The sequence below is a fragment of the Macrobrachium nipponense genome, chromosome 14 (genome assembly GCF_015104395.2).
Source record: "Macrobrachium nipponense isolate FS-2020 chromosome 14, ASM1510439v2, whole genome shotgun sequence".
Taxonomy (NCBI): Eukaryota; Metazoa; Arthropoda; class Malacostraca; order Decapoda; family Palaemonidae; genus Macrobrachium; species Macrobrachium nipponense.
The window spans coordinates 99,282,965-99,297,964 of record NC_087207.1 but is presented as its reverse complement, the minus strand read 5'-3'; positions in this window follow the sequence as shown (position 1 = coordinate 99,297,964).

Below are 15,000 nucleotides of genomic sequence, written 5' to 3'. Positions count from 1 at the left end.
TTCAGAAATTTTCTCAAAGGATATGAATCGTAGGATTCTAATTGAAGACAAGACACGGGCCTCCCGTGCCGTCTTGATCGAGTCCGGTCAAAGACCCGATCTTTTAAGGCTTCTCAGAGGTTCGTATTGAAGGTCCTCTTTTCATGTCGGTTCGCTTTCTAACACCTCGCCTCCCATTTCAGTCTACTTAGTAAAGAAAGATTAAATTCAGTAGATTCACGCGCATGATAATTCAGCCTAAATGTTGTATATAGCAGTGGAGTGTGAACAATGATTTTATATATATATATATATATATATATATATATATATATATATATATATATATATATATATATATATATATATATATATATTATATATATATATATATATATATATATAATCTATATATAATATATATATATATATATATATATATATATATATATATATATATATAGTATATATGTGTGTGTGTGTATGTGAACTGACTTACATGAGGAAATGAGAATCACGAATGTCGTATAGGGATTATAAAGAGATTAGTACCTAGAATCCGACACACCTGGAAGATGAGTAACCTTCCCAAACAATCAAAAACATGGGTACAATTAAAAGTTTAGACAATCTGGTCAGACACAAGGGCAAGGCAATTAAAGGATTATTATAGGTGACAGCTATTCAGAACTTTGGTAAAAAAAAAAAAACATATTCACAATACATATTCACAAAACATATTAAACATACATATACAACGAAGATATCTCTAAGGCAACTAATTTTTATTTAGGTCTGTAATTATATCTTTGAGGTCATTCTTAAATATGTTACAAATACAAGGGTCTAAATGAAACAGGCCACGACTAATATTGAAATTATATTGAGAAGTAAGTTGTATTAAAGCAGATTCTAAAAGATTTCGTGATAAGACATCTTTTGACCCTGCAATTACTGAACTACCAATCAAATTTATTCAGTGGTTGTTTTCACTTAAATGAATGAATATTGCATTAGATGTTTGTCCAGTTTTTACAGAATATTTATGCTGGCTTAACCTTACTTCTAAGCCCTTGCTCGACTGTCCGAGATAAAATGAGGGACAATCCATACATGGAATTTTATATACTATGCTGTTTTGCTTCCTCTGGGGCCATTTTTTATCAACATTCCGTTTATTGTGTTATTATAGGAAAAAACAAGGTTGAACTTAAAGGCTTTTAGCAATGATTTAATGGTTTCAAATCCGTTAAAATAAGGCAAACTGAGAATGTTCTTAGAATTTTCTTTCTCCGTGTTACTTACACTATAAAACTTTTTGTGGGCTTTATTATAACAAATCTCTAATATATGTGAAGGATAGCATAAATCTTTCCCTATTTTTCTTATGTATTCAATTTCTTGATCCAAATATTGGGGACTGACAATGTGCAATGCTTGTAAAAACATAGAAGAAGAAATTGATATTTTTATATTAAGATGGTGGCCTGAATAGAAATGAACATTAGTTAAGTTGTTGGTCGGTTTCCTATAATACTAAATTTACATTGAAATGGTTCTCTATGTATCAAAACATCTAAAAAAGGAAGGCAATTATCTTTTTCTAATTCTAGAGTAAACTTAATCGATGGTACCTGGTTATTTAATTTAGAGAGTAAATCATTTACATCAATACCGACAGGCAGAACAGCTAAAATATCATTAACATATCTATACCACTTTACAGAAATATAAATGATATTAGATAAGTAGCGTTTTTCAAAGAATTCCATGTACAAGTTTGAGAGGAGAGGCGATAAAGGGTTGCCCATTGCCATGCCAAATATTTGTTGATAAAATTCACTATTGAATATAAACTTACAATCACAAATGAACAACCTGTAACATGTTTAAGAATGACCTCGAAGATATAATTACAGACTTAAATAAGACTTTGTTGCCTTAGAGATATCTTCGTTGTATATGTATGTTTAATATGTATTGTGTATATGTTTTTTGTTTACCAAAGTTCTGAATAGCTGTCACCTATATTCTTTAATTGTCTTGCCCTTGTGTCTGACCAGATTGTCTTAAACTTTTAATTATACCCATGTTTTTACTTGTTTGGGAAGGTTATTCACCTTCCAGGTGTGTCGGATTCTAGGTACTAATCTCTTTATAATCCCTATCTGTCAGTTATACGACCTTTCATGTATTGTCATTTCCTCATGTAAGTCAGTTCATCTGCTAAGTAAAGGATGTTCGAACGTCGAAAGATCTCGCGGATACTCCATTGTACATTTTCCCTCGTGGCATATACCTTTATTTATGGATTTATCACGCTCCTAACTTTCGTGATTCAGTTATACATACATAAACACACACACACACATTATATATATATATATATATATATATATATATATATATATATATATATATATATATATATATATATATATATATATATATATATATATATATATATATATATATATATATATAGTGTGAAAAATTATTATTATATATATATGTATATATATATATATATATATATATATATATATATAATATATATATATATATATATATGTAAGTTTTTAAGTAAGACTCTTTTAAGCTTTGCTGTGCTGGACACAGCCTTTATTTTCAACGGTAAGTTATACAAGCAAGTTGATGGCATGGAGATGGGAAGTCCTCTCGGTCCCACTTTTGCCAACATTTTTATGTGCTCCCTGGAGGAGCACTTCTTAGATGACTGTCCTTTAGCCTGCCGCCCCCACCCCTTTTCTATGTAAGGTATGTTGATGATACCTTTGCCCTTTTTAGACGTAATTATGATGCTGATTCCTTTCTTGATTTTGTAAATGTACAACATACCAATGTTAAGTTTACCCTGGATAAAGAAAATGAAAATCAGCTTTCTTTTTTAGATGTCCTTGTTTTAAGACAAAATAATATTTCTAACACCACGATTTTTAGGAAAAGAACGTTCACGGGCTTTGGGTCAAAGTTTTATTGTTTCTGTTCTTTTAATTTTAAAATTAAGTCTGTTTTTACTCTCCTCCACAGGGCTCTTACGCTAACTTCTGATTGGTTTCTGTTCCAAGATGAGATCGCCTTTTTATGCAAATATTTTAAAGAAAACTGCTTCCCATCTGAAATGGTCTTTAAGACACTTCGCTTGCTTTTAGACAAGTACTTCTCCCTAAGAATGACTAATTTTAATGTTCCAAAAATGAATTTTTATGCTAAGTTCCCTTTTTTATTAGTTGATGCTTTTAGGAAAACATTTTCCCAGCATATCCAAAATAAGTTTGGAGCTATGAAGGTTCATTTGATTCCCATTAATCCTGTTACCATTGGGTCATTATTAAAGTTTAAAGATCGTTTGTGCCCTTATATGTCCTCCGGGTGTGTGTATAGCTATAATTGTCCTAAATGTAATTTAGGAACTTATATTGGATCCACCAGGAGGCTTCTGAAGGTACGCATAGATTCACATCGTGGAGTAAGTTATAGGACAGGCAGCAAAATTGCAAACCCAGAGTTTTCTAATATTAGAATTCATTCGAAAATATGTAAAACCTCCATTGAAAACAAGGACTTTATGGTTGTAGGACGAGCTTCCAACAGCCACGATTTGACAATCTTAGAATCGTTAATGATTAAACGACTCGTCCCCTTTTTGAATAGCCAAACCTCTGCTGGCACACTGTACCTTTCTTAGTTTCTTCCTTTTATCTCCAGTCTTGGCATTGCCGCTGAATAGGTTGGTCCAGTTTTACTTTACTTGAATATTTCTTATTAATTTTTATTTTTTTTAAATTTTTTTTTACTTGTTTTAATAATTTTTGTCCTGTTTATTTTACGTTTTTTGTTTTTAATGGTGTCTTTTTAGTAATTTTAATATTTTAAAAGTTTGTAATCATTGTGCAACTTTTAATTCTCAAATTCTGAGCTTTAATGTAATTTATTTTATGCTTTCTACTTTGTACAGCCCTCGAAAATGTAATGAAGACATTACGAAACGTCGGGAATAAATTGACCTTTTTATCAAGTCTTTATGTCCTCTCCTCATTGATGTATGTATATATATATTATATATATATATTTATATATATATATATATAGATATTATATATAGATATATATATATATGTATGTAATATATTTATGATATATATATTTATTTATATATATATATAGTATGTATATATGATATATAATAACACACACATACACACACACACACACACACACATATATATATATATATATATATATATATATATATATATATATATATATATATATATATTATATATAGATATATATATATATATATATTGTATACAAGTTTATTAGGAAAACAGTTGACTGTTGCTGGGAGAAAATGTAAAAACCGCAGACAAATATAAATGGTATTCAGTTCCTGGATGCGGTAATTCATTCGCTGACTAAGCGATGGTCTCACTTGATACATTTAGTTCTTTCGAAGTTTTGCTATAATTTGTAAGAATTCATTTCTGCTTGCTGTATATGATTATCCTAGGTTAATTACAATAATTTTTTGGTATGCTTTTGTTAATATTTTTACTAAATTTTTAATAATAATGCTATTATTACCAATAATATAATTACCATTTTTTCTACTACCTGAGCTACAGTGCGAAATTGCCAGTTATTATTCTTAATTATCACTTGAACTCATGTATCTAGTTTGTATATATCTATTAACTCGTGTATCTAGTTTGTATGTATCTATTAACTCGTGTATCTAGTTTGTATGTATCTATTAACTCGTGTATCTAGTTTGTATTTATTTATTAACTCGTGTATCTAGTTTGTATGTATCTATTGTAATGCGTCTTCTTTGTATAGTCCATGTATATGGCTTGCTGAAAATAAGGATTATTACCATATATTTTATTTTTGAAAACCATTCGATATAGATAATTTACAATGAATGATTTCCCTCTTTCTAATATGATCCTAAGAAAGAATACCTAATTACTGGCGTTTCGTATGCAACAGGCACAGCCATTTTTGCTTTCTGACGTAGTATTTGTTGTGCAACACTACCTCATCGAAATGTAGCTTAGCCATACCCAAACCGGTGTGATAATACGATGAAATACTTCAGCGAAGTAGCTGAGCAATGTATCGCAAATGTGAAGCAGGAATTACCATCTCAAAGTCTATTCGGGTTATGGGATGAGAGAATTTGCATCAATTTATACATGGAGATATGCATGAGAGAGAGAGAGAGAGAGAGAGAGAGAGAGAGAGAGAGAGGAAATAAATTGCTAACAATGATCTTGGCAGATGGGTGGTCCTCCTCCTCCTCCTCCTCCTCCCCTCTCCCAGTTCCCATTTTCCTTTACCGCTTCCTCTCTCCAATGATGAGGGGGGTAGGAGGGATTAGGAGTCCATGCGCTGTTTTAATTGGCAGGACTAATTAGAGTTAGGCTCTAATTAATTAACACTCTGCGGAGTGAAGATATAGACTCCTGTGCTTAATCCTTTTCCCTCTTTCAAAGGTCCTTTGGACTTGAGGAGTTGGCGGCCTTTTCGCTTCCTGGAAGCCGTAATACCGAGTTCCTCTTTTTGTTTCCATTCTTACTCGCGTTTACTTCTTCTTCTTCTTCTTCTTATCTCAGAAAATGTGCTACTTTTCTTTGCAGTCTTTAACAATTCAACTGTTTTTAAAAAGGCTCTTTGGATTTTCAGCGGTAGTAATTATTATTATTATTAATTTATAATCTCTAAAAATGTTCCACTTGTCTTGAAGTCTTTAGTAATTAATTCAACCATTTGGTGGTGTCTCTGAACAATTTCGAGATTTGATATTTCACGGAACCTTTTTGGTCAATCTCGGATGTTCCTTTCTGCTGATCGCGTAGTTTGAGATGATATAAATTTAGAATTTGGCAGTTGACGTAAAGTTGAGGTTTCTTCAGATATATTCATATATAGTTACAGGTAATATTGAGGTTCGGTCTTAAATTATTCAGAGATAAATATATACAGATATCATCGCTTTTCCTTTTTACGACGTTATGGCGTTCTGATGCCCTTTGGGTATCATGGGTCACAGGCCTCTAGTAGATGAAATATTTTTGCAGCATTTCCATTAGTATCAATGAGATTTGTAAATAATAAAATAATAATAATAATAATAATAATAATAATAATAATATTGGAAGGAGACCCTCTTTCAAACAAGTCTTATTGAAAGATATTGCTGCATCAGCTGCATTCAACTTGTAAATAGTCTTCTCTATTTTTCTAATAATAGCTTTCTCTCTGCTATTACAACTGGCGAGTATTGCGCCGATATTACTCATCAGGAGCAGTCAATTCCAGGGATAATTGTCACAAATTTATTTATTTGTTACAGTAAATGAACAAATAGGTCAAAATATAAGTTAATATATTGGCCAACGTTTCTCTCGGTATCATCCGAGTATGATCACGGCAGTGGATCGGAGCAGACTGTTGTTGCTGTCAGGATCTACTCAATATATAGCGGCAGGTCAGCAGGGGTTCAACCGCTAGCTGCGTTTTCATTGGCCGGTGGCGCAATGCGCTCCCGCCATTGGTTGAACGAAGTTTTCTTCAAGACGCTTCTCGTCGTTGAAGGTTGCGAAGTTGCAGCCTAGCAGACCGTCGAGGCTGGGGCAAGGCTTCCCTGGGCGTTGTGTCACGACGGGTCGCGATGTCATTGGCTGCTGGGCTGCTCGTCTCATCTGGTATTCTTAGATCGGGGGTGTCACTCGGTCTGGTATTACTTGTATTTATACACATAGGTTTCCTTAAGTTGGTGGGGAGGAAGAGCACTTCCTGCGTCGTATTCAATGAGGGCTTCTCTTGCTGTATGAGGAGTGCCTCGAGGAGTCGCAAGCGTCGCTGGTCAGGGGTCCTCCCTATTATCTTTATATTCTTGATAATACCGTCGCGGGAGATAGCTTCCTGTTGTGCTGTCATAATATGGTTTTTAATCGCTCCTTCTTGTACGTGGCAGGAAATCCTCTTGGACAGTCTCATAGAAAAATAGAGAAGACTATTTACAAGTTGAATGCAGCTGATGCAGCAATATCTTTCAATAATATAATATAGTAATAATAATAATAATACAATAATAATAATAATAATAATAATAATTAATAATAATAATAGTGAAGAAACAAATCCACATTTATGTATATGTATATTTATCTAAAGATAAATTTGTACAGAAAGCTTTCGGGAAAATGTTCGATTTCCCTTTTCAACTACAAAAGGGAAATGGAACAGTTTCCCGAAAGCTTTTATTACAAATTTGTCTTTAGATATATGTACATATACATATGTGCAATATTAATAAAAATATACTACGTTGATAATAATCACATATAGCTTTATGGGAGCACAATTGTCAATGACCAATGTCGCGCAATGTCACAATAATTGCGTATAAGAATTAGGGCGATGAAGTGGGAGTATGTCGGCCTATTTCACTCGGCCTCTTCTTGGAATAATATATTCATCAGATTCCACGAAACCCGCGGGAACTTTTGGCCAGAAGTTTCCGAGGGGACAAAAGTCGACGTCCTCTTAATTTCTTGGGCCCCGCTTCCAAGGGACAAACAACGGGGCAGTAAACAAGGATGAAAAGGAAACGAAGAAAAGTCTTGCCGAAGTTTTAAGTTATATGACGATCTTGGGCCGGAAAAGTCTCTTGAAGAATTTCGTCTCCGCGATCATTTTATTTTTCCATCAAAGTTTCTTGCAGAGTAGTCAAAAGAAAAACAAATGCAGCCTTGGCTAAAACATATCCATGATTATAAAGAGTCCGTGAATATCTGGACGCGTTGAGAAATGATAGCAAATCCACTGTAATAATAAGAATAATATACTGACACAGAAGGAAGACAATGCATGCAGTTGGGTTAAAGCACAAACAACAAACAAAAGTTGGAAGCACAACAAAACTATAAACGCCGCACCAGGTGGGGGAGGGCCAACATTAACAACAGCAGAAAGCTCTCCCTTCCCTGCTGCAGCCTTCCTTCTGCCGGAGTAACTCGATATATTTGCTTCTTTCGTCTTTGCTAATTGGAATTATTTTCTTATAATGATGAACTGTGGAAGAGGATTTTCGTGCTGGTGATTTATTTGATTTTCGAGGATTTTTTTTTTCTAAATCTGGCCTTAGTTTCACTGAATTTCATAAATTGTTCATCATTCCAGCCATAACCTTGACCCGTCTCAAGTGTTCATTTGCACCTTCATAATGTTATACGAGGCATCTACAGCATACGCAGCACAGTCGCCGGGAAGGTGAAAGGAAGATTTTCATTTCAAAATTTCCTACGAGTGTTTTCTCTTAGTCCTATTTTCCCGTTTCTTTGCACCTTCACTTCCAGAATTTTTATTAATTTTAATCTTTAAAAACTGACGCGTTTCTTATAAACATTTGCGTTTCCTCCATTGGAAGGGATAGTGTGTCAAGGGTAGTGGAGATTTTTCTTTTTAACTTCAGCTACTCTACTGGTTGGGGATTAAGCAAATAAAAAGTTTTAAAGTAGAAAAAACTAATCACATAAAAGGGTAACATCCAGAAATTTCCAGCAATGAAAAAGAGAAATGTGGCACGAGGAGGTTCTTAGAGCAAACTTTGACTCTAAAGGTGACATTTGCCCTTTTTCATGTGAATAATAACTGCCTCACATTTCCCCTCCAGTTTGGATAGGTTCCGAATAAAACTGCCTCAAATGACAAGTGCGCCGGGAAATGCATTATCTGTTGATATTAACTAGAAGAGTTGAATTGAAGCAAACATAATACAGACAAATGGAAATTCTTATTTTCCAAAATTAAAAGTATGGTATTACTCAAATCAGTTGATATATCAATGATGGCCTTTCATTAGAAGTTTTTCTTTTTTTTCTTGTTTAATACTGGAGTACTCGGAAGTAATGGATACAAACACCGTGTCCTCATTTGTAAGGTTGGGGGTCGGCCGGGGAGGAGGAGGTGGGGGGATGTTTTTACAGAGGCCACAATACCTCACCATTTAAGGACACCCAATTCTCGAGGGAATCTCCTTCCTTTATGTAAACAGAAGACAAAGTGGACAATTGCGGTACATAAAAATGAACGAAAATATGGAGGGAACAATTTCACCTGTTGATGGTCTCTCTCTTTCTCTCTCTTGGAAGGACGTCACTTACCTCGAAGATGCAATTTGCAAACAGTGGCGTTTATTGCAGAGTCTAAGAAGAGAGCAATTTCGGCTGGGTTCAACACAGAGAATGTGTGCACAAATTTCTTAGACGATTCAACCATTTGTTGGGAATCGCAAAATGAATACATTTCAACAATAATGTAATTTGTCATGTATCAGATGTTTCAAATGAATTATTCTTCCAGAGTCAGTGTGTGTGAAACCTTTATGTAGATTATAAAGCCACTCATCCAAAAAAAATATTTACACTTATTTTCATTTCACTGCGCTTAAAAAATTTCATGACGCTTTGGGACTTTTTCCACTTCTGACAATCTTCGCATCAGAGTTCCACCTTCTCTCTCTCTCTCTCTCTCTCTCTCTCTCTCTCTCTCTCTCTCTCTCTCTCCTTCATGAAAAAAAAAAAAAAACTTATGAATCCAAGAGGCAAAAGGAAAAGGTCACTAGATCATCAATCTTGCAGCAGACAGGTGTTATAAACTGTATTGTCAGAAGATCCGTTGCTAGGTACCCAATAATGTGTGAGACTTTCGTTCTCTAGCTGTAGCTTACTTGGAGTCTTTTTGCATGCAAAGAGAAACGGTTACGTAATTGCTGTATATCTGTGATATTCACCTCTAATTTCAGTCGTCATTATATATATATATATATATATATATATATATATATATATATATATATATATATATATATATATATATATATATATATATATATATATATATATATATATATATATATATATATATATATATATATGTGTGTGTGTGTGTGTGTGTGTTTGTAGAATCTACAAGTCACTTTTTTACCGGATACATATGCAATTGTAACAGCCACAATGACCTCTTAACTTCTTGAATTTATTGCTCTTTTTTGGATAAGTTAAAAGAAATTTGAAGAAGAGGGCATTGTGGCTATTACAGTTGCATATGTATCTGGTTAAGAAAGGTGACACTCAGAAAATCAGAATATGTTACTATGAGCCAGAAACCGAGGCAGCAGTATTGGTGGTCTGAAGGCACAGCATTTCCCCAAGTCTAGGTAATTCACTTAACTTACTTCCCTCTAGGCAAAGACTCGTTGAAAAGAAAAAAAAAAAAGAAGGAAAGATAAAAATAGAAAACTCGGAATCCCCTGTCTCTAACCATAAAGTTAAGGATATCTTAGTTTTACCAGACCACTAAGCTGATTAACAGCTCTCCAAGGGCTGGCCCGAAGGTTTAGATATCTTTACGTGATTAGGAACCAATTGGGTACCTAGCAACGGGACCTACAGTTTATTGTGGGATCCGAACCAGATATCGAGAAATGAATTTCTATCGCCAGAAATAAATTCCTCTGATTCCGCGTTGGCAGAGCCCGAGAATCGAACTTCGAACCATTAGTCCAAAGTGCGACTTTCCAGGGTTTCCAGGAGTTGTACTCTGGATCACTTGACTCAACTTGAATGGAAACAGCACCAGGCGCTTTGGCGTGTGAGTTTGGCGGTCGAGTCGGACACCAGAGTTCCGGAAGTGCCAATCACCTTTCGTTCAAACTTGTGACCACAAGTTCTGGAAGGAGTTCACCCAAAGGAACTCGCCTAAATCCGTTTGAGGTTCCTCTGGTTCCTGCGAAGCGGCTGCCTGTTTTCTGTTGCCTCTGCTGACTAACTGCTGTTTGAAAATTGTTCGGGTTTCTTATACTTGCCGGATATCTGGTCGTTTCGGGAATTTCTGAGGCTTTCATTTTCGCTTGGTTTAATGAAGGAATTTCGATTTTGTTTCAGTGAATTCTGAACGTTTTTTGCCGATTCTTTAAGGAGCGTCATTTGTTTTTGCTGATTTGTTTTAATAGTATTGGGACATTGCTAGATGTAGAAATTTCAGTTTTTATTCTTAATAACAACAGCCTTGCATTATAATAGGAAGGTAGGTGTAAAAAAAACTTGGATACAAACCCCGAAGGTAACAATTGAAAAACTAAATACTTCCATTCCTAAAACCCAATATATAGATATTCTTTTTTTGCCATATTTCAAAAAATATAAATTTTCTGTAAGGACCACACGCGGAATGAAGATAGCCTCAGTAGTTTTTAAGATCTGAGGACGGAAAGAAAAAGTACGGATAGAATTAAGTGTGGACGGACGGACAAAGCCATCTCAATAGTTTTCTTTTACAGAAAACTAAAAGGTAGACCAGCTCATTAGGAAAATGGAAAAATTCTTGTTTGTTGACGTTTTCAGTATTAGAGTAACATTATATTTCATGGATGGGAATCCTGTGCTGCTGAGTAATATTTCAATTCATGTCTCTTGACTGAATACTGAATCGGTGATGGGATTCAACTCTCTCTCTCTCTCTCTCTCTCTCTCTCTCTCTCTCTCTCTCTCTCTCTCTCTCTCTCTCATGATGGAAGATGCACCCGACTGTCTGCTTAAAGGTGCCTGGTTTGACCTTGATCGCAGAGGAGGTTGTCTTTGTATGTACCCTTAAATAATGTTCCCAAGCTGACCTATGTAGTGAATCATGTGCAATGAGGTCAACTGAAATCGAAACTCGAGATTCACTGAGACCAGTAACAAACATGAGCGACCAATTCGCATTCAAAATACTTCATATTGTCATATCACAATCAGGCACTGGAGGGCCTTAATATTCCGTCTCTTTGAAACCATCGCATAACCAGGATTAGTTGGGACACTTCATTAACGTTATTTTTAGTTTTCTGTACCAGAAAACTATTGAGAGGGCTATTTGTCTGTCCCTCTGCACTCTTTCCTCCCGCCCTTAGATCTTAGAAACTACTGAGGTAGACGGCTGCAAATTGGTTTGGTGATCATCCACCCTCCAATCTTCAAAGACACCAAATGGCAGCCCTTTATCCTCAGTAGTTTCTATTTTATTTAAGGTTAAAGTTAGCCATGATCGTGCGGTGCCAACAACAAAGGCCACCACCGGGCTGTAGCTAAAAGTTTCATTGACTGTGGCTGAGAGTTTCATACAGCATTATACGCTGTACAGAAAGCTCAGTTATCATTCTAAAAGCAAACATTTGGGTGATTGAAGACACTTGTCATTTTGATGTTTTTCTTTTGTTTGGTTAGAGTTGCGAGACTCAAAGTAATGTCTTAATGGAGCTGAGGTCTTACACGTCATTTCGATTTTTTTCTTTTATTAAGTTCGAGTTGCGGGACAGACAGTGTCCTACATAACTAATGGTCTTGAGAGACAGGGAAAAGCCATGATAACGGAAGAACGTTTGAGAGTCTCATTTACCGTCAATGTTTATGACTGTTTCAGATTTCCACTGGTATTGAAGGTATAGGGGATAATTTTCACAATTGTAATCTCTATATTTTATTTTATTCATTAGAAAAACCAGACAGAAAGGACACAGTACGCATATCAGCCTTGAATATACAGCTCTTTTATTCCCTTAATTGACTCGACAAAATAAACAGATATAAAATCAGCGTAGCATAGTTAAAATCGTAAACGGCGAATTTCTACCAAGTAAGAGATCAGCCAGAGATCGGAGATAAGCAACTGATCCCAGTACATTTTACAACGCCGTCTATTTCAGTTCCAGTTTTTGAAATGGAAGTCTTTTACGTCAAATTTATATACAAAGTGAAATGCTTGTCAAGGAAAATTCCTTTATGGGGTATTCTTAGTGCTCTAGGGGAGAACATAGCCCGAGAATCTACCCATAAAACCGTGTGGGATGTTTCAATAGCATTTTTCGAAACCTTTCTCTTCAAAATAAATTGTTAAACTCAGCTTCGACAGGGAGGAGGGTGGCAATGCAATATCGGAAGGGAAATATTGCATTTTTCTTACCTGTAACGGTTTGTCGTCAGCCCTTTTTATGACGCGGGATCCGTCAAACACAAACACGCGCGCGGGAACTGGCGGTTACTTTCAAACGATGTCTTTAGTATGTTTGATGTCACCTTGATTAGAAATTCATTGTGTCAAAATTTCCGGTAAATATACCTTCAAGGTTAGGTGCAGGGGCAGTGAATAATGAGATGGTGTAGTTTTCAATAATTCAAGTTCTGAATATCAGTATGAAGAGAGAGAGAGAGAGAGAGAGAGAGAGAGAGAGAGAGAGAGAGAGAGAGAGGGGGGGGGGTGAGCTTGAATAATGCAACCACATAGAGTACTGTTTTATATTCATTGAAGGTAAATTTGGCAGTACTGGGCAAATTCGTTGCAGAAATATTTTGACTACTTGGTGCATATTTATTCGAGTCACCTTTTGCAGTCCTGTTATATATTTCTTCCAGACACTGGGCATATTTATTGAATAAACGTTTTACAGCACCGAGGCTTCATTGCAGAAATATTCTGCACCACTAGGCATATTCATTGCAGAAACCATTTGCAGTACTGGTGGATATTCATTGCAGAAACGTATGGCTCCAGTACGGGGTATATTCATTGTAGATACATTTTGCTGTGCATTATGCAGCAGCTTCTCTGCACAAGAGGAGCTACTAGCGATGGTCATAATTGAATCTGCGACTGACTGGCAAGAGGTTTTCAAATTAAGTGAGAAAAAATCCTGAGTTGAACGACTTTATCTAACACTCTTGCAAAGGTCCATAAGACACAAATATGAACACAAGGTTATATAATATACTTGTTTACATAAAGGAAAAAAGTCATATAAAATTAGGTCGAAGATCAACCTTCTCAAAAGAGCATTGCAACTAAAAGTGAAGTTCGAGGAGATGTAAACAACGAGAAAGAGAGAATAGCTATAAAGTATGCAAACAAGTTTGCATACTTTATGGGCTCTGAAGTCTGAAGAGGACACTAATAATTATCGTCCCTTCCAAACGAATGGAAACAAGAAACCGCTCAAAGGAAAAAAGAAGGACATGTTTCAGCCAAGCACCCATGTCAGCAGACAAACGAGCATCTGCTAAAGAATGTTGATTAACACACGGACAAACGCCGAAAAACAAGAAAGGAGAAGCAACTCTACTTTCCAACATAGTTTTGAATCTCGCCTGAACTTGACGCAAAGTGAGCAATATCGTGGGAAACTGAATCCTCCATTTCGCTGCCAGTGGTTGGCATCTTTATTTACGAGGGAGAAATGAAGAAGTCCTGATTAATAAGTTCCAGACTATATATATATATATATATATATATATATATATATATATATATATATATATATATATATATATATATGTGTGTGTGTGTGTGTGTGTGGTGTGTGTGTGTGTGTATGTATATATATGTATAATATATATATATATATATATATATATATATATATATATATATATATATATATGTGTATAATTTATATATATGGTGACCTGGGTTCGCGCCCGGGCGCCGACAATTCTATTATCGCCTAATAAAAATTCCCCTTCGGTTAAGCATATATGAAATATATTGTATACATATATATATATAATATATATATATCTATATATATATATATATATATATATATAATATAAATGTATATGTATATACCTACATAAATACACATACAATATACATACACTTATATATATATATATATATATATATATATATATATATATATATATATATATATATATATACTATATATATATATATATATATATATATATATATATATATATATATATATATATATATACTATTATATATATATATATATATATATATATATATATATATATACATATATATATATATATATATATATATATATATATATATATATATATATATATATATATATATATATATACATATATATATATATATATAGATATATATATATATATATATATATAGATATATATATATACA